Genomic DNA, 23,420 nt, shown 5'->3' on the forward strand with positions numbered 1-23,420 from the left:
GCTGGGTGGTTCTTCCCCCTGGTCTCTCATGCAGCTGCATTTAGATAAGAGCTGGGGCGGGAGTCCTCTGAAGGCCGGACAGGGGCTGGGCACCCAAGACGGCGCCTTCACCTCACATCTGATGCTTCAATGTTGCCCCATGTGGCCTCTCTCACCTCAGGGCGGAAAGAGCCAGTTAAGTGCAAAGTCCACCACCATTTCTGCTGCCTTCTTTTGGTCAAAGCAGCCACAGAGCCTGCTTGGATTCAAGGGGGATGGAAAGAAACAGATTCCAGCTCTTGATGGGGAAGGGAGAGATGGTCCTGGCCATCTGTGGAAAATACAGTCTGCTGTAGACAGCATAAAAGTTAGATATTTTTATACCAGAAACAAACATTCCTTACTATTGAGAGCAAGCCAAATAAAATAAATGGGCAAAACTTTACAAAGTGCTCAACCAAAGGAAAAAAAATCCCTCTCCACTCCAAAAACAAAAGTAGCAGGAGTCTTACTTCAAGTCAACCCAGGTCCCTGCAAAAAGGTGAAAGCGCTCTTTAGCTTGGAGGAAATGGGCAAAAAATACATGTTGGACTTGGTAGACACGCCAAAAGAGTGAGGCTGTAAGAAACACAGTAAAAATCCAGTTCAATTAAGTAAACTGAATTCCCCTGCATTCTCTAGCCACTAGCCACCCTCTGCAGAGATATTCCTGGGAGTCCCTACCCAAAGAGGGTGCCACCTGGAGAATTTTCTCCCACATCATCATTCCAGGACATTCGGTTCTTCCTTGCCTGTGGTTCAATCAGCCATCTCCCAAACTCGTTCACTGCCACTCCTGTGTCTTGAAGCTCTTTCTGGAGCGTTCCTCTACCTGGGGCTTTAACTTTGCCCTTGCAGACTTTCCACTACAACTTTCCTAAGGGAAAGTAGTTTATTCTCTCACACTCCATGCACCTTAAGTTCAGAAGGTGGGTTTGCTCTTCTCTGTGCTCCCCATTGCTACCTGCAGACATTTTAGTGGCTCAGCTTTTTTTTTCAAAACAAAACGAAGAGCAAACACATTTTTCTCGAGGCTCATGCCATTTGAGTAAACTATCCTGTTCACCTCTTCAGACTGTCATCTTCCCAAATCCCAGTCACTCCCACTCTCTCATTTCAAAACCCTGACACCTGACTCCCAATCTTCCTTTAAGATGGGCTTAAATCTTATCATTCTGTTTGCCTGGAAGAGTCATGCATTACACCTGTTTCCTGATTTCTCATCCAGTTAGCACTTTGGTACCCTCAAAAGTGTCCCAGCCTCAACAATTTTATGTGGTCACCCTAATCCTGGGTGACTTAACAGTTAGCTACCCTTTGGCCTCATTTCCTTGATCAACTCGTGACCAGGCCCTTGGTCACACCCTGGACATTGTCAACTAACCTCACTGCCTCCAGGAGCAAAATTCAATCTGCCTACCTTCTGACCACAATGACCCATCCTTCCAGCTGGCTTGTTTTTGGCCACTCCCATTACAGCTAAACTTTCTCCAAACCCAGGTAACGTAGCCCTGCAGGAGAGCCACACGACTAAGCAGACTGCTTCCACCACCATCACCAATTTCAGGCTCTCAGGTTGCCTGGAAATCCCATTACATTTTTCTGAGCAACACACTCTCGGATTCTCTGCAATGACCTCGTTAAACTTTCTTGGGACCTCCCTGGTGGTCCAGTGGTTAAGACTCCGCATTCCCAATGCAGGGGGCCCGGGTTCCATCCCTGGTCAGGGAATTAGATCTCACATGCCGCAACTAAGAGTCCACATGCCACAACTAAAGATCCTGTATGCCACTAAGAACAAGCGCTGCCAAATAAGTAAATAAACATTAACAAAAAAACAACTTTCTCCAGCTCCCTAAATCTGTGACCTGCTAACCTCCTATCTCACCCCCAGCTGATGACCCTGCTTCTTTTCTTACTTTACAAAGGAAACAGAGGCTTGAGATATTATTTTACACAATCTCATTGGTTTTAGGATGAGAAAACAATCCTGGACGTGGTCCACGTGGTCCTACACAGTTTGTCCCTACTGACCTTTCTCCATCTAGCCATGCCTCACACCAGAGCTCCCAGGACACCAGTCCCACTGGTTTGCATTCCATTTCTAACCCCTTCTGCCACTCTCCCACTCCCACCCCCGCCCATCAGCAAATGTTGTTGGTTCTGGTTTCATAATGTGTCTTGGATCCAAACTCTTCTCACCATCCCCACAGTAGAATCCTCACCAAAGCTACCGTCACCTTTCATCTGGACTGTTACCACAGCCTGAGTGCTCTCTTACTGCTTTTCCTCTTGCCCCATCCGACTGATTTTCCAATCACAAGCCAGTAGGATGGCACACAGAAGAAATCAAATCACTTGCTAAACACCTTCCCATAGCTCCCCGTTGCAATTAGAATAAAACCCAAAGTCCTCAAGGCTGAGCCCCAGGCCCTGCTTGGTCTGGCGCCTGCCTACCTCTTGGTCCCCATCCTCTACCACTGCCCTACTCTTTCATCACCCCCTTCCCCACATATAAGTCCTTGACAACCCAGCTGTAGAGGGGAAGGACAGGTGAATTCAACCACATTTCCAAATCTAACTGACTTTAACTGCTATGTTTTCAGATCTCACCCACTTTCTGTCTGGACACGCCACTTTCAAAAGTCATGGCGTTATTTCCACTTAGTCCTTTGCGATGACAAATTGTGTGGCCAAGAGTGGCCTGGTGCGTACGCATTACTTCATTTGCATCACTGTATCTCTGTAATACATTCTTAGAAGTGGGATCGCTGGGTCAAAGGGTCACCGCAGATGTAGATTAAGTCGCTGTTGCCCAATCCCTGTCTACAGGGCTCAGACCATTTTGGACTTCCACCAGCGTTATGGGAGAAGCCACAGCCTCGCCGGCCAACTGAGTGCCGCTAAGCTTTGGGGGTGCGGTTGCCAACCGGAGAGCTGAGAAACCGCCGCTGCGAAGCGCGCCCTTCCCCGCCCCGGCTCCAGCGGAGACCGCCTAACCCCGGTCCCGCGCCTCCCCTGCGGCCAGGCGGGCGGGGACCGCTGCTCTCCGGCTCCCGCGTGCGCTGCGGGCGGGCTGCGCGCGGCAGGGAAGCCGGGCCTTGCACAACTGGCCCGAAAGAGGAAGCTCAGAAAGGGCTTAAGTCAACACTTCGGAAGACCGTTGCAAAAGAAATCGGCTTCTTGGGCCTTTGTGGAACCGCCATCCGGCCCCCAATCCCTTAGCCACTGATATATCGAGGCGACAACCAAGGGGGTCGCTCCCGAGAGAGGAGGGCCCGCGGCGCAGGTAGGGGAGGGCTGAGAGGAAGGCGCAACTTTCCCCAGAATTAAAACCAAGTTGTTTTCTTCGGGGGGGGGCAGGGGGGAGGGGTAAGACGAAAGGAGGCACAAACCCGTGGAGTCGAAAAAAGCAGCCCCCGAGCTTCAGGCGTCTTTATCCACATCCGTGGGTGTGTCTCCAGCCAGGCGCCCTCCTCGCACCTCGATGCGGAGCCGCGCGCCGAGCGCTCCACGTCTGCGCGCTGCGTGGGAAGGGGCGGGCTGACACCACTTCCTCCAGAGGCTGCCGACCTGAACCGGAGCGCAGCCCAGTGCGCCGCGTCGCCCTCCCGGCCCAGCCCCGCTCTCGAGGCCCCGCGCAGCCGTCGAGGTAAGCTGCGCCCGCTGGCCCGCCCAGGGGCCCTGGGAGCTGCACCGGGACCCGCCGGGCGGTCACCCGACCAGGAGTCTGGCCTGTCGGGTCCGAGGCCCGACCCAGCTCGCGGCGCCGGCCGGGTGAACGCGCGGCCCCCGCTGGGCCCTCCAGGGCAGCGGGTCCCCGGAGTCCCCTCCGCCGACCCCTGCACTTGACCCAGCTCCGCGGGGGGTTGGGGCTGGGACTTGTCTTCCCCGCGTTCGGTTTTGTCATATTTGACTTGATTTCCTGCCCAGAAAAGTGCTCCAAGGTCAGACGGGGAACCGGTACACCCTCGCCTGTCCAGCGGGTCCGGGAGCCCCGGGCTGACAGACGCTGAAGGAATCCCGGGGGGTATTTCACGGGGGGCATTTCAGGGGGTATTTCAGGGCGCTATGCATTGAGTGCAAGTAGTGTGAGAATTTGAGTGACGATCGCAGTCTGACGCGTCTTGGAGTGTTTCCTCTTTGAAAACTTTCAGACGGCGGTTTCTTCTTTTTAAAAATAACTTTTCCTCCGAATTATTGTCCTTTTCGTTTTAAAATAAGGTAGAGGAAAGATGTGGACACCAGGCAGAAGTTTTGTAATTTGGCTTGGAATGAGTATCCAGAGCATCCTTTTAGAGCACGAAGCAAACTAACCAGGAGATCGTTATACCCAGGAGGACCTCGGGGCAGGGGTGCCCCTGAAGACCTTGCCCAGTGCACCTCTTATTTTCCTTCTGGGAAGGTATTTCTTATCGTTCAGACCATTGTGGAACGCTAAACGTGTTTTTTCCTAGTGCCACTCATGGCAAAGCGGTTCAAAAATAACTTTTAATGTGATCATTATAGAAAGAAATGGAGTATTGGAGGAAGTAACGTAAAGAAAAAGCTAATGAGTTTATTACTCCTCAGGTATAATGTGATTTAAATAAAGGCCAGGGTACTAGCTACTACTAATTTTAAAGTCTAGGGCCTCTGAATGGATGTTTGGGAGCCTTTGTCCCTTTGAATAAACCTCCAGTGGCAATTTTCCCTCTGGCCTCACTGAAATACTGGGACGGCACATGGGCAGTCTTACAGTAACGCTGGCTAGCAAAATTAACAGAGGATCTACTACGAAACTTCTGTAATGTCTTCCGGGTGGTATTTCCTGTCTGCTCAATGTGTTGTGAAAGGTCTAAGAAATTTAATATCATCTTCAGACTATTAGTATTTAGTAATTTTCACATTATTACTAATATCTGTGTCTTTTCTGGGTATTTGGAAGACTTGGGTTCTGTTCCACATCTGCCTTTAACTAGAAAAGAGTGACGTTGATTAAGTTGCTTTGATCTCTCTGGACCTGAGGTAACTTACCCATAACGATTATTGGCCTACCAAATGTCTGTCATGAAAATAGCAATTGAGGAATTGCCATAATTCTTTGAATTTGTCCTATCTGGAATGCTGACAGAGTTAGAATTGCTGATCACTAACAAGAAAGAATGGAGAAAATAATGATAACAGATGTTGTTAGATTCTGAAATATTTCGAGGCCTTTGTTCTTTAGAAGTTCCTCTAAAAACAGTCAATTTTTGGCCTATATGTAAGACGGCAAATTTCCATTCTTTTGAAAAACTTCAGTAGGGAGTTGATATGCCCAAGCTTGGGCAGGTCCATATTAGATTTCAAAATTCTTCACGTGTTACTTCTCAAGAAATATAACTTTGTAATATGGATTACTTTATGACTTAGTTACTTTAAATCTTAAACGCAATACTTATTGGGTTATGTAGTGTCCATTAAATCTTTTGTATTTTCATGTCCTGAGAATGTATACCAATCACCCACTATTTTTTTGCCTTTTTTCAATAACAAATTAAAAGTTCTAGATATTTTCATATTACTGTTAGAATGAACTACCTATAGAATGCATTACCATGAGTGTCTGCATTTGATACGCCACTTTGAATTTCTTCAAACCATCCCACTATCAAAAAGCATGACTATTTTCACTTACTTCAAATCCTCTTCAATTTTATTTGTTATTTTTATACCCAATACCTTTTCGTGAGTGCAGACTCTTATAATAAATTAAGTTTGTGTTTCATAGTCTGTCACACCAAGATATTTACAATTGCACCGTATCGCCATCACCTAGCCAAGTTCCTGGCACCATAGTTGGGACTCAAATAACATTTACTAAACGTGCAGGTATATGAGTTCCACTTCTGGATTGTACCATCAATATGTCATAAGACCCTGAGACCCAGCTGGCCCAACCCTTAGGCACGGGCCACACCCTTAGGCTACCAACCCTTAGGCTTGTGCAGGCAGAAATGTAGCACCACTCCAAGGCACCACGCCTTCTCAGCACATACTCTAGAGCCTGAATTCATGACTCCATTTCCAGACATTTGCTGAACATCATCTATGCACTTGAATCACTAAGAATCATATTATAAGAGCTATTGTCTTTCGTCTCTGTCAATTCAGTTTCCTCTTTATCACCAAATGGTGGTAGTAAATAATAATTATATTTATTCAGCTTATATTTTGTACCAGACCCTGTGTAACTAATTTAGACGTGTTGTTTCATTAAGCCTCACATCCTGGGCTTATACTATTATCAGCTTTTATGGTTGAGGAAATGATAGCACAGAGAGGTTAGGAAGCTTACCTAGGGAGTGAGAAGCAGAGCTGACCTTTGAACTGAGCCAGTATGACACCAGCACTTGAAGTGCTGTACCAAGGACAAGGGCTTAAACGGTGAAAAAACGATGAGGCCTTTTCTCAGTGAAGTTCTGGTTTAATAGGGGAGATATAAATGGGCAGTTACAGTTCCACACGTGACCAAGATCGTGTGCTGTGGGAGCACCCATCAGATTCCTACACCACCCTGGGGTCAGGGAAGATGAAATGAAGGTAGGCAAGCAAAGAACGTGCCTTGTTAATAGTGGGAAGACAAGCTATAATCACTTGTGAAGTTATTATCTTTATATATGTCTTTTGAAAAAATAATCTGCTTTAGCAGCAATCGTGATTTCATTTTTATCTTCATTATATTCCAGTCCCTCTTGATAGCTGGCTGCGTTGATTAAATCAATGAAGTAGTGAGTAGCTTTTTGTCTATTTCTGCTGGGGATCCTCCTGATTTGATCTCATATCACAGACTCATTAGTGAGATGACTGTGGGCTGGGGGAGGGGATAAATGCTAAATCACACAGCAGTTGTGATTTACCTCACAAACTGGCTGGAAAATTTACATCCATAGATAACTATCATATCAAACTGGAGGGAAAATAAAGAGTGGTAGGAGAACAAGAAGTACTAGATTTTATTAACTATTTCATACATACAAGAGAAGATGTAAGATATATACGTAAATTACAGCAACTAATCATAAAGCCAACATCTGGATACCTATTACCCAGCTTAAGAAGTAAGATATTATCAATACGTCTTCTGACTTCCTCCCAATAGAATTACCCGTTTTTCTTGATAGAGGTAATCATTATGCTGAATGTGCTGAGTTTTTAAAAAGCATTTAGAAAACACGCACATGCATTTGCAGAAATGTCAAACTGGGAATTAGAGTATATCGGCACTTGGGAAACAAATTAGAATCTCCACTGACTTGAAGCATGGTCATAAACAGAGTGTCCTATTAAGTAAAGACAGCTTAATTTAAATAACATTAAAACATAGTGGATTACAAATGGTTAAGAGTAAGTACCGTGGAAGGAGTGGTATCCTAGTCATTAATGAAGTGACCAAGATTCATCAGGGGATAACTATAACTTTTAAGTGTAATAAAGCATATGTAACTTAGGAACTGCTAATTTCCATATTACTTAGATTTATGCTTTAAATACAATTCAGTCATTCAAAAAAAAAATATTTAGCAAGCACTGTTCTTGGTGAACAGAAGAGGCAAAGGTCTCTGCATTTGTGGAGTTTCTATTCCAATGGGGAGATGTAGACAACCATCAGTAAGCATAATAAATAAGTAAATAATATAGGTATTAGTGAGTGAAAAGTCCTATTAAAAAGGACAAGGTTGAACGTAGTAAAATTGCAGTATTAAATAAGGTGGTCAGGCTTGGCCTCATTGAGAAGGTAAGATCTGAGCAGAGGTTTGAAGGAGTTAACTATCTGAGGGAACAGTGTTCCGGGCAGAGGGAGCTGCCAGTGCCAAGGCTGTAAGGCAGGGGTCAGCCTGGTGTGTTTGAGGAACAAGACGCCCATGTGGCCTAGAGGTAAGTGAGCAGGGAGAGAGTAATAGGAGATGTAGTTGGAGAGGTAAGAGTGGGGGTGAAGGGTCTTGTAAGCCATCGTGAAAACGTGGGCTTTTACACTGAGTTAAATTGAGGGGCCATTACAGGATTCTGAGAAGAGGAGTAATGTGATCTGACTTACATGTGAAAGGCTCACTCTGATTGCTTGAGAAAAAGCTGGACAGAATAAGGAGCCTATTAGGAAGCTTTGGGAATCAGCATGTATTTTAAAGGTAGAGCCAATAGGGTTTCCTGGCAAAGTGGATATGGGGTGTGAGAGAAAGAGGAACCAAAGATGACTCCAACGTTTTTGACCCAAACAATAGGAAGGATGGAATATCATCAACCAACACGGAGAGGTTAGAGGGGAGACCATCAGGAGTTGAGTTTTGGACGTGGATATGAAGTGTCAACTGGTAATAACTATGTGCTTATTACATAAAAGACTACAGTCATTCAGCCTAAGTAACTACTTGGAAAGGTACAGTTATTAATTCTCATTGTACAAGTTAGAAATGACAATTTAGAGAGTTTTAAGAATTTTACCTGAGATTACAGTTTAAGAAATGGGACATAAAACCAGATCTTTGGGATCCCAATGCTTTAACTCTTCTTTCAAAACTTGCTGAAAGTGGGACTTCCCCGGCAGTCCAGTAGTTAAGACTGTGCCTTCCAGTGCAGAGGGTGCGGGTTTGATCCCTGGTCGGGGGGGATCCCGGGTCAGGAACTAAGATCCCACATGCCGTGGGGTGTGGCCAAAAGCTAAAACAAACTTGCTGAAAGGATTGACCAGCAATCTTTTTTTTTTTTTTAATTTATTTATTTTATTCTTGGCTGCGTTGGGTCTTCGCTGCTGCGCACAGGCTTTCTCTAGTTGTGGCAAGCGGGGGCTACTCTTCATTGTGGTGCGTGGGCTTCTCATTGCAGTGGCTTCTCTTGTTCCAGAGCACGGGCTCTAGACTCACAGGCTTTAGTAGTTGTGGCGCACGGGCTCAGTAGTTGTGGCTCACGGGCTCTAGAGCGCAGGCTCCGTAGTTGTAGTGCACGGACTTAGTTGCTCCACAGCATGTGGGATCTTCCCGGACCAGGGCTTGAACCCATGTCCCCTGCATTGGCAGGCGGATTCTTAACCACTGCGCCACCAGGGAAGCCCTGAGCAGCAATCTTTATCAAATAAATAAAATAAGAGTATAGTCAGCTAATCAGTAATATTTCATGCCCATGAGACTCAAGACAGTGAATATTCTTTCTAATAAATGGGAGAGGGAGAGATGAATACTAAAAAGCCCCGTATTTATACATAAATTCATAACCAGTTACATGCATTATGCAATACCAGGTTTCTATGATTGTGAGTTTAACAGCAGGATTCTGAGGGAGGGAAGACAATGGCCTTTTCCACAAAGGAGCTTTTCGTGCCCTGAGGCTAAGATATTTATATTTTCAAAATCTAAGACCAGATTCGGAAGAGAAGGAAGCTTCCTCGTTGCACAGCTGGATTCAAATGGACGCGAGCGTTAGAGCAGGTCTAAAGGGTCACTAGTAGCTCTTGAAGAATGATAGATGACACTGTTATGACATTTGGAAAGCTGAAAGTGAATTTTAGGAAGTAGCTACTGAGATGGAGGTAACTGACATTTTATTTGTTTTGGTTATAATAGGTGTCAGGGCAGTGCCATTATGAAATAGTAGCGCTTAGTAGAATGCTACTTCTATCATTGTCTACACCATAGTCCATGAAATAGACTGTTTTTTTCCCACAGGCAAAAGTCCGGTTTTCAATTAAGTGCAGTATTGGGATTTCATCTCAAAAAGAAAAGAACGAACAAATTAGTTATGTGGCAGAAAAAATACCACAAAATCTTTTTCAGGTGATTTACAGAATGATCTCAATTCAGTGACATTAAATGAATTTGTCTAAGGCTGCTGTGTTTATAGTATTAATGAACTTTTTCATCTCTGCTGCTGACATAAAACTCACAGCTGGGTCAATGAACTGATGAGGTTTGGGATGTAGCATTTGTTTATTTGTTTTGTCTTTTTAAGGGGAATGACTTCCTTCTAGTTAAATTCCGTAAATGATATAACTTAGCAAATCAAGACTATTTCTTAGCGATTCAAGACTGTTTGTTGACTAACGCGGTGCATTAAATTTCCCCCATTGTACGCGGCAAACAGAGATGAAGTGGCTTGGGCCAGGAACGTGGGTAAATGCAGCGTGATGCTGTGAGCAGATCTCTTAAGACCAGTGTAGAAGAGAAAAGCTGAAACGCCCAGGGAGCTCACTGCACTGACCCTCAGAGCAGAGGAGCATCCTCGAGACTCACAGAGGGGGCTTCTGTGCTTACACAAACACTTGAGTTGAATGAAACTCTGCTCAACGTGCTGTCATTGGAACTTTTTTTCAGTTTCATCACATACCTGTTGAGGGCCAACCGCATGCCAGAGTAGAAGGTGTAAAACAGAATAAGATGTGGTGCTGAACCTCAAGAAGCTTCTGGTCCAGTGGGAGACACAGGCCTGCAAATAAACACATTCCAGGGTGTGATGTGCGTAAGATGGTGACGGGAGTGATTCTAGAGAAGACATTGTAGAGGGGTGACCAAGAGGCACTTTCAAGGCTAAAGTTATTTCCAGGAGGCCCAGTGGAGCTTCCTCCAGGCACCACATGTATGAAATTGTTCGACAGGGCTGGAGCATACAGTACAGTGGGAAAGGAAATGGGGAGATTCTGATTTAACTCTTAGTGAGTAATATTCAGATTACATTCATATGGTACAGTCACCACAACCTACCATCTTTGAGTCAAACGTTTAGGCACTTGTAATAACTGAACTGTTCTACTTTAGACCTACCCTGTCCGGTACAAACATAATGCAAGCCACATTGATAACTTTATTTTTTTTTATTTTACTTATTTTTTGGCCGTGCTGCATGGCATGCAGAATCTTAGTTCCCCAACCAGGGATCAAATGCATGCCCCCTGCAGTGGAAGCATGGAGTCTTAACCATTGGACCACCTGGGAAGTCCCCACATAGATAACTTTACATTTTCAGGAAACCACAGTAGGAACAGTAAAAGAGAAACAAGGGATGTTAATTTTAGTAATCTATTTTATTTAATATATTTATCCAAAATGACTATTTAATGAATTAATATTAATTATACTAAATTGCATTAAAGTCATATTAAAATGGTGGATGAACTCTTTTACTCTTTCTTTTTTCACACTAAGTTTTCCAAAGCCAGCATATTTTACACTTACGGTACATCTCATTTCGGACTAGCCACAATTCAAGGGCTCAATGGCCACCTGTGGCTAGTGGCTACCGAATTGGACAGTGCAGCTCTAGGTAAGTGCATAAACACTGTATCCTAACTCCGTGTTAACCCTTCAGCTGCATGGAGGACATTAGGTGTACTATGAAGTAAGCTAAAGGAAAAAAGACAGGAAAAGCATTTTCTCTTACTGTGGGGTCTGTCCCTGGAACCAGATTCTAATGCATAATTAAACCTATACCCAGAATACTTTGTGAGCCCTCTAGCAACAAAAACAAACAGCATCAAATTGCCATTGCTTACTTTTCTTTTTATTCTTTCGCTTCCTGCCCAACCGCCCCACCGCCCTTATTTTTTGGATTCTTCCTAAAAGTAACAGGGTCTGAAAAAGAGTGGAAGTAAAAGGTAGAGCAGGATGCCCTAAACCCACATCCGGCAAAATGTGATCGGTTGCCCTAGGCAACGGTGGTTGTCAACTCTTTTTTTTTTTTCTCTTTAGCTTCCACCTGCTAGCTCACGGGCGTAACGTACCCTCATCAACAGCAGCTCTCTTTGTGGTGGCCCTCAACTCCAGAAGTACACTTCCCTTTCAGGGCAGGAGGTAATGATAAGATTTGGATTGTGGAGTTGGAGGTGTCATGGGTACAGTTCGAAAAAGTCTCAGGGAGATTCTGATACAGTTCCTGTCTTGTTCAGAATGGTTAAGAAGCTCTGTCCTAGGGACTTCCCTGGTTGTCCAGTGGTTAAGACTCTGCGCTTCCACTGCAGGGGGCACGGGTTCGATCCCTGGTTGGGGAGCTAAGATCCCAAATGTCACATGGCATGGCCAAAGAAAAGAAACCCCTGTCCTAGAAACACTACTTACGGATGTCCTTCCCAGGTAGCTTAGTCTTTTAAAAATGTCCCTGGCCTATGGAAAAATGGCAGTCCAGGTACACAGAAATGCAACAGGCAGAAGTAACCATCAGTTAGTACTTGGGACTTGGGAACATGTATGTGGTGTGTGAATAAGTGGCTGACATTTATTTCCACTGGTGGTTTTAGAGGGAGATATAGTAACAAAAATGATTATGATAATGGTGATAATAATAATAGCTATATTAGTATCACCAATATCACTTTATATGCATCAGATGCTATGCTCTGCCCTTTATAGGCGTCATCTCATCCCTACGACGTAGGGACTGTTTTCATTGCTATTTTACAAATGAGGGAACTAAACCAACAGAGAGGTTAAATTGCTTGTTCAAGATCACCCAGCAGCTGAGTGTATTTAGTGAGTGGTATGTGTCACATGCTTGGATGAAAATACAAGATTCCCTGCCTAACCTCAGTGTGGTGTGAAAGACAGACACGAAGTCAGTTGTATTCGAACTGGACGTATAGATATTGTAACAGCAGCGTTAGCAGAGTAGCTGCCAAATTCTACCTCTTAGTCAGCCTGTGTCTTCAGAAGGCCACGTGGCTTGACTGTGAACATGAGTTTTGAGTTAGACCTAGGCACGGTCCAGTCCTCCGCTCACATGAACTTGCACAAATTATTATTTCTCCAGGCAGGAAATTATTATTTCTCTGAGTTTTATAACCTATAAAATTAGAATAATGTCACTACCTCATAAGATTGCTTTGAGAATTAAATCAGGCACTGTAGGTACCTGATCTGTAGTAATTTTTCCATATTTGTAATTCCTACTATTCTTATTTTAAAGTAGGTGCTAATACATATTAATATGAGCTTACATTGAGTTCTGAGTATTGGGTTGGCCAAAAAGTTCGTCTGGGTTTTTCCGTAAGACGTTTTTGGCCACCCCAACGCCAACCGTGGCGCTGTGCCGGCTACTAGGAGAGTTGAGGTGTAAATTTTGCCCCTTCAGCATAGTTGAGAAGATTTTTTAAATGCACATAAAGAGACAGATAAGCCATAAGGCACCTTGTGAACTGTCAAATTAGTGATCCTAACTCTGCTGCCACAGGATTTAGAGGAGGGTAGATCACCAGGATGCAGGAGGGAGCCTTGAGCTGGCCTTGGGTGGTGGGTAGGACTAATGTGAGTGGAGAAAATGGGGTGCAGAGGTATTACAGACGATGTGCACAGGGGAGGAGAGATCACCTACTTTCACTGTAAGCAAAGGTTTAGTGAGAGAAAGATGCTGATGGATTTGGAGAGGTATGTGGCGTGCATCATGGATAAACTCATCCCAGGAGATGTGTGCCCTGAAAAACTCTTCCAGCAAGCTGGGGAGGTGCCAGGATGACCTGTGCCCACTGGGACAGTAAGGGCCCTGGTTTGGTCATCAAGCCTCTGCTCCTTGACTAGACGCACTGGCCTCCCTGCCACCCACTCCTTCACCTTCTGCCTGCCTTTGATTGACATGGACTTTCCACATTTGGTGTTTGTACCCTTTGGAAAGCCTGCTGACCTGGCCCTGGAGACTGCTAACCTTCCTCTGGGCTGCAGGACAGACCCTGATCACTCCTGAAAAAGGCCTCGGGGGGCCGTTGCCCCTGGTGAATATTGACAGGAGGGACCTTGAATGACCCCCCCCCACAATTTGACACTACATTATGAAGCAATGAGAGAATAATTGCATTTTTTAAAAAAGTTTTATTTATTTATTTTTGGCTGCGTTGGGTCTTCGTTGCTGCGCGCGGGCTTCCTCTAGTTGCGGTGAGCGGGGGCTACTCTTCGTTGTGGTGCGTGGGCTTCTCATTGCGGTGGCTTCTCTTGTTGCAGAGCACGGGCTCTAAGTGCGCAGGCTCAGTAGTTGTGGTGCACGGGCTTAGTTGCTCCGCGGCATGTGGGACCTTCCCGGACCAGGGCTGGAACCAGTGTCCCCTGCATTGGCAGGCAGATTCTAAACCACTGCGCCACCAGGGAAGCCCAATAATTGCATTTTTGACTGGTTGTCTCTGCTGCAGAACTGCTGGGAGGATAAGGCAAATGGTGGAGGGGCTCAGATTCTTCACCAAGAGGCAAATAAATGAAAGATGCTGAGAAAAACAATATATTGCTTAGCTGATTGAAATATAAATGCAAGCCATGAGTTAAGTACTGTGAATATGTCATCATTTTTAAAAAGTGTTTGGGGATTTTCAGCTTAACTTTGTCAAGTTACGTGGAAACTGTTATGTGAAATACATATAAAATACGTGCAGTTCTAGAAGTTGAATTCCCTCTGTGTCTGCCGATTCAGCTGTTTGGGGTTCTTGAGATTGGGGGGGGGTTTGCTTGTTTTGTTGGTGTCTGTGTGTTTTAAGTCAAGAATTAATTTTCATGCCCGGTTAATCAGTGATCTTTCTATGGATGGATGTGATTTAAATTAGTTTTGCTGGGATCCAGTTCTTTGAAGGAGCAATCATAAATTTACCCTAAATCCATTTGGGTTGGTCCTGGATTATAGTAGTATAGTACTTACTGCTGCTGTTCTTTTTCTTTTTATTCTTTTAGCCTATAGTGTTTGGTTCATTGGTACATACATTTGCAAAAATGACTCCATGAGTATGTTTTGATTGAATGTGCAGAGAATTGTAAAAGTTATCACATCACAGAAAGAGAAAGAGCTTTGTTGTTTGTTTGGTCCTTTAGGTATTAAAAAAACCCTCTGCTCTCAATAACATCTATTAAAAAATAAAGACTCACATGCTATACACAAAAACTAACTCAAAATGGATCACAAAGCTAAATGTTAGAGCTAAAATTATAAAATTCCATATAAGAAAATATAAGGGCCAATTTGTTGCCACCTTTGCTTCAGAAAGTAAAGCTGCATCTTTATTCATATTTATGAAATATGGATATTTTGAGTGTCTGACTAATACCTTTGTCAAGATAGCCCCCTTGGACAATAGGAAAGTGAATGGGGTGGAAAGTGCAGGAAGCTAACGGATGGATTCTTGGAAGTTTTACTGAGACCTTGTCTGGAAAGGTCCACAAACACCTACCAAAGAAGTTAACCAAGCACGGTATCCCATTTTCTCTCAGTGTCCATATCAAAACGAACCTAAGTTGTATCTTAATTTATCATCTGTCTTTTATACCAGGGCATCATCAGGCAGTTGCATTGATCTGAAATAAGCTATTAGGGGTAAAGTAGGTACAAAACAAAGACTCTATAATATGTCTGCCAAAAATTTATTCATATATATTTCATTTGATAGTTTAGATTCTGGTAGGATTATGAAGTGCCAAATTCTCTGATGTTCTTAAATATATTTCTGTGTTGTTATATGACAGTAATATCTATTTTATTCCTACACCATTACTGTTCTGCTTTAATTATTGTCATTGTGGAAGTCTTTTATTATTATTTTTTTCTCCAGAATTTCCTTTGAATTTGACTCTGGTTAAATTGTGTATGTGTGTGTAGATTTTACTATGGCTGTTTTCTAGATAGTTTGAGATTGTCTTTTTCAGATTTTCTTCTCTGATCCCTAAGTTGTTAGGAAAATACATTTTTCTTCAGGGTTTTTAAGTGTATTTAAATCTTGTGTTATTAACTTCTATTTTTATTACATTTTGGTCAGAAAATATAGCCTGTACAATTTCTCCTTTGGGGAATTTAGATTTTCTAGCATATGACTAGTTTTCAGTAAATGTCTTATAAGCTAACCCTACTTTTTACTCAAAGCCTCTGTATCTTTTTTTCCCATTAATCAATCAAATATAGAGAAGAAATTTGTTACAATTTCTAAGGTCATAATTTTGTAAGTCAACTCTTGAGTATTATTTTCTGTGAAACGTTGATATAGTCCTCGAAATCATTTGTATCAATAAAAGAATATATTCTTGGCTGGAAAGTTTAATGATGACTCAGTTCTGAATCAAGACAAATAATGCTAAATTCTTAAGTCTAGTTGTTGCCTTCAGAGAAATAAAGAAAATAATTAATTAATGACAAGAAAAACACTCCCTGGAAAGTTACTAAGCTTAGTTACAAAAATAAACAAATAAAATACCCTTTAAAAAAAAGGTCATCATAAAATTTGTCTATCAGAAACAACACATGAAGGATACATTTTAGTTTTAATTTAAGCTAAATTAAAGAATTTAAATTCTTTTCACTTAGTTTAAATTCTTTTCACTAAGAATTTTTAGAATGTAGGCAAGAAAGACAAGGAACTGTTGCAGTGCACTTTCCACCTGAAATCATGCTCCTTGAATTGATCCCAGCAATGTTTAGGAGAAGAAAGTCACAATTGGGTGGGGTGGAGAAGAGTCCCTTTTCTCCTTTTTGTGAGCAACATTCAAAATGGAATTTAATAAAAAGGCAGCCTATGGAATGGGAGAAAATATTTGCAAACCATATGTTGGATAAGGGGTTAATATCCAAAAATATGTGAAGAACTCATGCAACTCAATAACAAAAAACCAGCAATCCTGTTAAAAAATGGGCAGAGGGTCTGAATAGGCATTTTTCCAAAGAAGACGTACTGAAGGCTATCTGATACATGAAAAGATGCTCAACATCACTAATCATCAGGAAAATACAAATCAAAACCACAGTGAGATATCACCTCACACCTATTGGAACAGCTGTCAAGAAGACAAGAGATAAAAAATCTTGGCAAAGATGTGGAGAAAAGGGAACCCTAGTTCACTGTTGGCGGGAATGTAAATTGATGCAGCCACTGTGGAAAACGGTTTGGAAGTTCCTCAAAAAATTAACGGTAGAACTACCATATAATCCAGGAATTCTACTTCTGGGTATATATCCAGAGGAAATGGAAATAGGATACCAAAGAGTTATCTGCACTCCCATGTTCATTGCAGCAGTATTAACAATAGTCAAGATATGGAAACTACGTAAGTGCCCATCAGTGGATGAATGGATAAATATGATGGATATGTATATATATAATTATATACGTAATTTATATAATATATATTATTAACTGATATATATATATTATGTATATAATTATATATATTTATAGAGAGAGAAAGAGAGAGGGGAGAGAGAGAATGGAATGTTATTCAGCCATGAGAAAGAAGGAAATTCTGCCGTTTGTGACAACATAGATAAACTTTAAGAGCATTATACTAAGTGAGATAAGTCAGACAGCTAAAGACACATACTGTATGGTCTCACTCATATGTGGAATCTAAAAAAGCCAAACTCATAAAAAACAGTGTAGAATGGTGGTTACCTGGGGGTGGGGAAATTGGGGAGATGTTGTTTAAGGGTACAAACTGCAACTCATAGATAAATAAGTCCTTCAGATCTAATTATAGCATAGAGATATAGTCAACAATACTGCATTATAAACTTCAAAGTTGCTAACAGACTAGATCTTATTTGTTCTCACTACAAAAGGGAAATGATGATTACGTGACATGATAGAAGTATTATCTAATATGATTATAGTGGAACTCATTTGCAATATATAAGTGTATCAAACCAACACATTGTACACCTTAAACTCACACAATGTTATATGCCAATTATATATCAATTAAAAAATTACATATTAACCTCTGGTTTTGCTAATATGCCCTTTAAGTCCACTTCTATGGACTTAAAACCTATTGTGATTCTTAACTCTATTTTAAGTTATGAAATTAATACATTATAGAAAATGTGCAAAATAGAGAAAAATAGACCAGCATCCTGATACAAGTGCTTTTTCACATGTTGATTTATTATCTTGTAGTATTTTTTCCCCTGTGTTCTTGGTTTTCTTACATTATTGTAATTTTAGAATATAAATTATTTTGTATCCTATTTATTTCACTTAAATATGTTGTTATAGTCTTCATAGCCGTTTTTCATGGTAACAACAACAAAAACCCACTGAGTGCATTACAGTAATTAACTCTTCTCATATTTGTCGGATAAATATCCAACAAATATTGTTGTTTTTAATTTCCAATAATGCTGCCATTTCATCTCCAGGCATATAGAGTTCTTTCAAAGTTTATAAGATTTCCTTGAATTAAATTCCCAGAGGCTGAATTAACAAACCAAAGACAACGAACATTTCCATGATATCTAGATATTTAATAGACATCTGTTGATGAATGAATGAATGAATATAAAGAAAGAGCTTCTTTAAAGCTCCTGGACTTTAGGTCATGCTTGGAAAATACTTCACTACTTGTAATGATCAGGAAATAGAATTCATTCTAGATTAGACAGAAAAGAGTTTATTACAAGGTATACGGCTGCGTACAAAACTGGGAGGGTCAGGAAGGTAGTTTGATGTTAACAGTCAAGAATAACACAGCCAGGAGAAATGCCCAACTCTACCTTCAGGACTGTTCTGGCAAAACCTCACTGCAGCCAAGACCCACTGCTCCACCTAAGGTGATAGGGACAGAACAACTACCCCCAGGAGATTCTGTTTCACCATCTGTCACTTTCACTTCACGTTGCTCAGTGCCATCTAGCAGGCCTCCCATCACTGTGTCTGCTTGACTGGATTATAGGTAGAACCCTAGCTGCAAGGGAGCATGGAAGTGTTATTTTCAGATTTCCAGCTTCAGTATAATGGAAACACATGCTGCAAGGCACCTGGAGAGGATGTTCAAAGGGCCAGTCAGTAGTATCTGTCACAAAATTATAAAGAAGCAAGGAAAGGAGGAAAGAAGGAAAGAAAAACTTTTCTCTTCTATGACTTACAGTTTTACTGTTACACTTAGATTCTTAATCCAACTTGAATTTATTTTGTTTATGGTGATGGGTAGGGATCTGACTTTATTTTTTGCAAATGGGTAGCCAATTGTTTCTATACCATTTATTAAATAATATATTATTTTCTGCTGATTATTAACTGCCAACTTTTTCATATATTAAATTTGAATTCTGCAGTCTATGTTCTTTTACAGTGGTTTATTTGTGTAAATCCTGAAGTACCAAGAATTTTTTTCTTTAAAATACATTTTTTGTTACAATTTAAGAATAACCTTTTTTCTCGGATGACGTTTAGAATCAGCTTGTCAGCTTTTATATTGTTTCGATTTTAAATCCATTTGGAGGTTTAATTGGAATTCCCAAAATTTTGTATTCTTTAGGAAGAAATGACATCTTTACCACATTGAACGTTCCCTTCTGGTAACCTGGTATTTCTCTCCATTTGTTCGTCTTCTCTTATGCTGTATGGCTTTCTCTATATAGGATTGACAAATTCCTTTTATTTATTTCTATATTTTTCATAGCTTTTGTTGCTATTGTAAATTTGATCCTTTTGCCACATCACTTTCTAATATTTATTGCTGGATATATAGAAATCTTATTGTTTTGTATATATTTACCTCGCATCAGCCATCTTATTAAGGCTGCTTGCACCTAATTCTCTTGAATTTTCTATGTAAGCAATCATATCACCTACTTATGCTAATGTTGTCTTTTCCCTGTTGCCTGTGTCCTATATCCACTGCAGTGCTTTTGTAAATAAAGTTGTATTGATACTAGTCATGCTTGCTTGTTTACTGTCATCTACAACAACTTTTTCCCTACAACAGCAGACTCGAGTAGTTGTGACAGAGGCCATATGACTTGCAAAACCTAAAATATTTACTAGCTGGCTCTTTATAACAAAAGTTTGCTGAATCCTACCACAGAGTATCTATAAATTTGAGATATTTTTTCTGAACTTTTATTGTGTAAGATCACCCAAACAAACTGAAATAGTAGCAATAATGATGAGACTCTTTGACTTGTGTCTGACTTTAATAAGAAGACTTTCTGTGTTTTACCATTAGAATAATGGTTGCCATTGGTTTCTGGTAGATACCCTTTATCGAGTTAAGGAAAACACCGACCATTTCAACCTTACTAAGAGGTTTTCATCAGGAATGGGTATTGAATTTTACCAACTGTCTTTTCACCATGCATTGAGATGATCATGTGGCCTATCATTTAATATTTTAATTTAGTGAATTACTCTAATATATTTCCTACTGTTGGGCTGTTCTTGCATTCCTGGTTATTACATATTTTAATATACTTCTGGAATCAATTTTCTAAAATTTTATTTGCAATTTTTGTATCCATATTTGTAAGTAATATTGATTTGTTATTTTCTTATTAGTTTTTAAACAAATTTATTTATTTATTTTTGGCTGCGTTGGGTCTTCGTTGCTGTGCACGGGCTTTCTCTAGTTGCGGCGAGTGGGGACTACTCTTTGTTGTGGTGCGTGGTCTTCTCATTGCGGTGGCTTCTCTTGTTGCAGTGGCTTCTCTTGTTGTGGAGCATGGGCTCTAGGTGTACGGGCTTCAGTAGTTGTGGCTCATGGGCTCTAGAGCGCAGGCTCAGTAGTTGTGGCTCGTGGGCTTAGTTGCTCCACGGCATGTGGGATCTTCCCAGACCAGGGATTGAACCCATGCCCCCTGCATTGGCAGGCGGATTCTTAACCACTGCACCACCAGGGAAGTCCTCTGACTGCTTTTTAAATATCAATTATTCTTATTACTGTGTCATCATAAATCTCTCTGAAGACATCAACTGGAATTTTTTTTTATTCTCTCTTCTATTTCTTTCATCAACTCTTTTTCCTCAGGGGTCAGTATTTTGGATTTTAGTCTTGATGCTCCCATGTTTGTGTTTTTCCTCAAATATTTCATGGGCCTTGATTGTTGGTTCATAATTTTAATTGAAGGGCTAGAATAACATAAGAAGGTGGTATGATTTACCTGTAGCCGAACAAGCCTCTTTCTTGGCTAGGAGGCTGACTGTAGGGTTCTATAGATGGAAGTGGGGATTGACAGGCAGCTTTCCTGTTTGGTTTGGATAACAGTCAGGCATGTAAGTTTCAGCTCTCCTTGAGTGCTGTTTGCTGAGGCTAGCAAAGCCTTGTGCTGGAGGTGGAGCTCCTAGAGAGTTCTTAGTGCCTTTCACTGAATGTGGATGTTTCTCCTCCCACCCCCTTTGGATGCATGGATGGATGGATGGATGGATGGATGGAGGAAAGGATGGAACGATGGATGAAGAGTTGGCGATTGGACCGGGATCTGCGTATCTGTTACAGGATCCCAAACTTTCTGAGTCCCAAATTGCTCTACTTGGATTTTTTTTGGCTCAAGTCCCACCTTAAGAACCAGTAAGACAGTTCTCCCACATTATATAAGACAACGGTTCTTGCTGATTTTAGACCCAGGGCAATTGCGGTTTCTCATTCTCCCTTGTGACAGAGAAATCGAATGGCCCATAGCGTCAGTCCTTTAATTACTCCAGGTTGTCCCTGGATTTCCATCTTTGCTGACCCTACGTGTAGATGTTTTCCTTGGCTCTATGTTTGACCGCCCTCCTCCAGACCCATATTGAACTGCTGTCTCCCTAGCTCTAGAGGTTCTCTGTACAATCCCTTCTCCTTAACATCTTCCAGAAATTCCTCAAAGGTTTTGGTCTAGCAATGCCATCTTTCCTGGCTTTCCGGACTGTTATGGAGTCCTTTCATTGGAATTTTAGGAGAGGTTGTGTATTCACTGCCCACTAACCAGAAGTTATCAATGCATTTTAAATATTCCTACCTATATGCAAACATCACTGTGTGCCAGTTACTGTGCAAGGGTCTGACTGTGTTAATTTAGTCCTCCCAACAATTCTGTGAATTATATTTCTTATCCCCGTTTTACAGATGAAAATACTGAAGCTCAACAAGGTTAAGTAAGTTGCTCAGGGGCATGCATTTAGCATTGAACCCAGGTGTGAAGCATCCAGTTATCACGTTCACAAGTAGTGATACAGCCCTGGTGATACAGCAGGGCTCCAATATGGACCATTTGAATGATGATCAAGGGTAATTCCAAGTTCCTTATTCACTGTTTTTATTTCCTTGATATGTGAATTAAATAGAGAATTGGCTTAGTGGTCTAAATAAAACTGACAGGAAACTCTGGAGCACTCTGTTTTCAAATACATTATTTCCATATTATCCTTGTTCCTTCTCACAGCTGTAAGAGAGAAATTTAAAATGCAGTAGCTCTAGAATGGGTCTGATCCCATGTAGACTGTGTGGAGGAAAAAATATAATTAAATTAAAAGGCTCTCATTTGTCACATATAAAAATAATACCCATAGGAACTCGTATGTAAATATCCTTCCCAAAGAAAGTGAAGAAACTCATCAAGAGTCAGCTGTCCACTGAACCAATAGGCGCCCTTCTTTGCTTCGTAAATGTGCTCAGATCTCAACTAGTTTGCTGTTAGTGATGCTCTGTAGACACGTTAATTTCTATCTAGTTGGTTTATTCAGGGACACAAATTTCTGTATTTTTCATGACAAACATCTCATAATTGTGGCAAAATTAATTAAATCAAATGATTAATGCTGATATTATATGTTATATATTGTAATGATATAATAATTACTAATTGTAATTAATAATAATGATTTTGGACCTCCTGATGAGTAGATAAAATGCTTAAATTCTCCACAGAAAACAAATTAACCTTTAAAAAATTTTTTTAAACACTGTAACTGTGTCATTACTAACTTTTACTGTTTCCCATTTTCTTTTCATAGCCACAAAGTTCATCTAGTACTTAGTGTGTGCTGGGAACTATGCTAAGTGATTTCCATGGACATTTTTCCCTTTAATCTTATGAAATACATAACATCTCTCCTATTTTGCAAATGAGGAAACTGAAGCTTATATTTCTTTTTTTAATATTTATTTATTATTTATTTATTTTGCCTGTGCCGGGTCTTAGTTGCGGCATGCGGACTTCTTAGTTGCGGCATGAGGACTCTTAGTTGTGGCATGCATGTGGGATCTAGTTCCCTGAACAGGGATCGAACCCCGGCCCCCTGCATTGGGAATGCGGAGTCTTACCCACTGGACCACCAGGGAAGTCCCTATATTTCTTTTTTCCAGTTAATATGGGCCAATTTCAGAATAGCTAGTGTCATTTATCTCTTATCCTTAAAAACCCTTTTTTTCCCATTATAAACCTTGAACATATAATTTGTCAATGTATTTGTTTAATTGTCCTAATATTATTTATTAATTAACTCAACTTTTTGTTGTATTTGAAAGGTTGTTTCCTTAATCTTTATTTCTTATCTCTTTACTTTGGACCTTTCTAGACTTCTATTTCATTGGTCAGTGAATCCTGGACCAGTAACATATTATTTTAATTATTATATTTACTCCACTGGTGTTACTGTATTACTAATATATATATATGGGTGTGTATATATATATATATATATTTACCATATGAAACTGTATATTTTTTTCTTTCAGTTTTATTGAAATATAATT

General features: G+C 41.1%; 1 protein-coding gene across 1 annotated transcript in view; it reads left to right on the plus strand.

Moving 5' to 3' along the window:
* Window positions 1-3,492: 3,492 nt before the first annotated feature.
* APBB1IP (amyloid beta precursor protein binding family B member 1 interacting protein) overlaps window positions 3,493-23,420 on the plus strand; it is a 102,510-nt gene continuing 82,582 nt past the window's right edge. Inside the window, exon 1 of the mRNA XM_022580347.3 lies at window positions 3,493-3,670. The gene's annotated coding sequence lies outside the window, so the exon portion shown is untranslated. The remainder of the gene's footprint in view (window positions 3,671-23,420) is intronic.

The sequence above is a fragment of the Delphinapterus leucas genome, chromosome 2 (assembly GCF_059928025.1).
Source record: "Delphinapterus leucas isolate spDelLeu-1000000601 "Yukka" chromosome 2, BTC_Dleu_Yukka2, whole genome shotgun sequence".
Classification (NCBI taxonomy): domain Eukaryota; kingdom Metazoa; phylum Chordata; class Mammalia; order Artiodactyla; family Monodontidae; genus Delphinapterus; species Delphinapterus leucas.